Here is a 3,941-nt window from a genome sequence, read left to right on the forward strand (position 1 = left end):
TAGAAATATGCATGCTTTGATGATATGTTATGTGCTTAGAATATGCATGCTTGATGATATGCTATATGCTTAGAATATGCATGCTTTTATGATATGCTATGTGGATAGAAATGTGCATGCTTTGATGATATGCTATGTGCCTAAAATATGCATGCTTTTATGACATGATGTATGCCTAAGTGATGCATACTTTTTATGATATGATGTATGCCTAAGTGATGCATACTTTCTTATGACATGATGTATGCCTAAGTGGTGCATACTTTTTATGATATGATGTATGCCTAAGTGATGCATACTTTTATGACATGATGTATGCCTAAGTGATGCATACTTTTATGCTATGCTATGTGACTAAATGATGCATTTTTATACATGCTACTTTACTTTGTAAGGCTTGTACCAAGGGTGGACTCCTAATCAGTCCCTAGGCCTTGCTTTGTGATCTAGGCTAATAAGGTATGGGCTCCTTAGTAGGTATAATAGCACAATAAAAATATGAAACTACTCTAGCAATGGCAAACAACCATATCACTCCAACAATAGGAGGTATCAAACTACAAATGCGGAAATAAACTCAATTACAATCTCAACTTCATCATAGCATTAAGGAGAAAAGAAAATGAAACATAACAAATCTTAAACTAAGTGAGTTCTTTAGCTAAGTCTCAAGGATCTCCATAGTCCACACATCACACACCGTCACAGCATCTCCTTGTCGCCTTCTTCCTTATATTTTAGCTCTTCCTTTATCTGCAGTAGGAGGAAATGCAGTCTATAAGCATAAAGCTTAGTGAGCGCTATCTACTCACAAAACTCGATATGCATGTATATAAATAAAAACATGCTAAAACTGAATACTAACATGTAAAGCTACTCATGCTCATAAATAGCCAAGAAATCAACTAACTGGAAAACTAACATGTATAGCTACAAATGCTCATGAATAGCAAAGAAATCATATCATGCTAACTGAAATACTAAACATGTATAGCTAATCATGCTCATAAATAGCAAAGGAACTAACTGAAATACTAAACATGTACAACTAATCATGCTCATAAATAGCGAAGAAACTAACTAAAAAGCTAACATGTAAAGCTAATCATAGAACTATCATGTGTATCAATAAGAAACTGAATTGATACCTAAGCTAAACTAATTAATGCTAAACTGAGTCTAACTTTTATTCACATAACTAATTTGTGAAGTTTTGAAAACTATTTACATAATAGATCAAAATAGTAATCATGCTGCTGATGGGCCCGGCAACTGTACTTGCTGTGCGCGCATCCCTAACTAAACCCGGGATTGCAAGTTCCGAGTCTAGTAGGGTTTACTAGGTTATCTAAACCTAGGGACGACTGTGGGAGCCCAACCCAATGGATATCTAATCCAGTACAGTGCCTTTGCTGAAAATAAAATACTGATTTCATAATTAATTTTCTTACCTTGCTTTAACTAGGTTATCTGAACCTAGAACTAGGTTATCTGAACCTAGAGGCGACTGTGGGAGCCCACCCATTGGACATCTAGTCCATAAAAGCTGTAGCAAGACTATATAAGCTGAATTAAATGCTTCTCCTGCATTAACTGAGCTATTAAAATGCCTACTGTGGCATTATATTGAGCTAAGCATTTTATCAAGCACTTGGTGTGCACTAGAACACACCCTACGTACTGAAAATCTGTATACAAAGCTTAACATAAATCCGCATGCAAAGCTTAACAAAAATCTGCATATTAAGCCTATCAAAATCTGCATACCTTACTTATAAAAATCCGCATGCTATAAAAATAGAACTGCTCATGTTATTCCAATAGCAAATAGGAAACTAGAACAACTTAAGCATGCTGTGAAAGTAAAACAAATTCAACTACTAGGCATGCAATAAAATCTAGAAAATCTGCTCATGTTATTCTAATAACAAAGGAATCTTAGAAAATAAAGGAATCATTGCTGCATGGAATTAACAGAATATCATGCTCACTAAATCATCACAAAAGGATCTAAACTACTATGAATTGGTGGCTGTTCTTGCCCATGAATATGCACAAAAGATCTATCCAAACATACTAAGATACCAAGTTGTGCATGCTCATCAAGGAAACTACACTGCTGTTCATGTTATTCTAATAGTAAGGAGAAACATTATAATTCAATACTGCTCGTGCTCTTCTAGTAATAAAGAAACTACACATGCTTAACTAATAACAAATAGAAAAGTCCAACAACATGCTAAATCATAAGTCTAAAGAATCTTTAGGAAATAAAAACAATCTTGAAACCAATCCAAAACTGTTCCGAAGTCATGAAAGGAAGACTAAATCCCTAGCAACAATTCTATATAGCATGATCCAAAACATGAAAGGAAACTAAAGCTCTATCAATTTCCTCAATTCTGTACAGTATAATCCAAGGCAAAGAAACTCATGCTCTGATTTAACAAACGAACTTCTGAAATTGAAGCTACAACACAACTAATGGAGCAAAACCGAAATCCAAAACCTTCCTGAACTAGCTATCCATGTTATTCCGAATCTCTCCTCATCTTCTTAAAACTCACGGCAGCAAAGAATATACGGATCAATCCGAATCAAAGAAGGAAACTAGAACAACTTATTCCTTACAGCATGTTTCAAAATAAACATCAAGAAGCTAACAAGAATTTGAAACCGACAACCACCAGCTAAACAAACAAACATGCTGTGAATGATAAGGAATGAAATCAAATTCCGAAATCAAAAGGAAAAGGAGATCAATGTCGCGGAACTACTCCTACTGCAGGTGAGAAGCAACTCACCGCGTGTTCTGGGATTCAAACCGAGGAAAAGGGGTTCTAGGGTTCGGAGACGGTGAAGATCTCAGCGGCTTCTTGGTGTTTCCGAGCTCCCCTCGTCGAGGTGGTCATGCACGGGTGGAGACCGGCCGGAAAAACCCTTCGCCGGCACCGGAGATCGAGCCCTACCGCCTGTTTCTTCGTTTCCGCCGCGAGAGAAAAACGCCGTCGCGAGAGGAGGAGAGGAGAAGATTTTCTCACGGGGAAAACCTAAGTTCTCTTCTTATAACTTTAATATTCTGTTAACTAACTATTGCTTAAATACAACTTGATTCGGGTTTTATTAACAAACCCGCGGCTGGTCTATTGGTGGGCTGTGTTCTGCTTAAAGCCCAACACGAGGGATCGAATCCCAGCTGCAACCATTTTATTTCCTATTATTTTACTATTCCTAACTATTACTTAAATATATATCGCTCCATATATAATTATCAAAATGAGCGTAGCTCAGCTGGTTGGGCCGGTTTTGCTTGGGTCAGTCTGACCCGAGGTCGTGGGTTCGAATCTCACCTTCAACGGTTTTTATCAAAACTTCTTTCTTTTTGTAACCCTATTAAACGACCTCCAAAAATTATATAAAAATACTCTAAAAATTCCTAAAAATCTCTAGAATATTTTAAAAGTATTTCCAAATATTTTTATGGACATTTGGAACTTGAAATAAGGAAAATTGGGTCGTTACATCATGCTATGCTGTAAGAGATAATATGCCATGACTAGTTATGATATTGCTATGTTGCATGATATGCTTAAAGAGTATGATATGTTATGCCATGACTAGTTGAGATTATGTTATGTTGAGACATTCTTTGATTATGTGAAGATTTTTCGGTTTTAGTGAGTAGGAAAGGAACTTACTGAGCCATGAGTGCTCATAGCTTACTTTCCTTGTACCACAGATAAAGGAAAAAGCTGGATGAGCTAAAGGAGCAGCAGGAGAGGCAAGGAGATGTGTGTGGCGGTGGCTAGGCAACCAAATAAGAACCTGCTTTAAGAACTTTTAAGAATTTCACTTTGGTTTAGTAAATTGTAGTACCATATGGTTGACTTGATGTTATGCTTTTATTTATCTTGTTATCATGTTATGGAAACCATATTAGT

General features: G+C 36.5%; 1 long non-coding RNA gene across 1 annotated transcript; it reads right to left on the reverse strand.

Annotated features, from left to right (window-relative positions):
• Positions 1-701: 701 nt before the first annotated feature.
• LOC122039675 lies at positions 702-3,102 on the reverse strand. The gene is made up of 2 exons (XR_006128319.1): positions 2,805-3,102; positions 702-753 (listed from the first exon to the last, which is right to left on the reverse strand). It is a non-coding gene; the product is annotated as an uncharacterized LOC122039675 (long non-coding RNA).
• Between the last annotated feature and the right edge of the window lie 839 nt (positions 3,103-3,941).

Source organism: Zingiber officinale, chromosome 2A (genome assembly GCF_018446385.1).
Source record: "Zingiber officinale cultivar Zhangliang chromosome 2A, Zo_v1.1, whole genome shotgun sequence".
NCBI classification, from domain to species: Eukaryota; Viridiplantae; Streptophyta; class Magnoliopsida; order Zingiberales; family Zingiberaceae; genus Zingiber; species Zingiber officinale.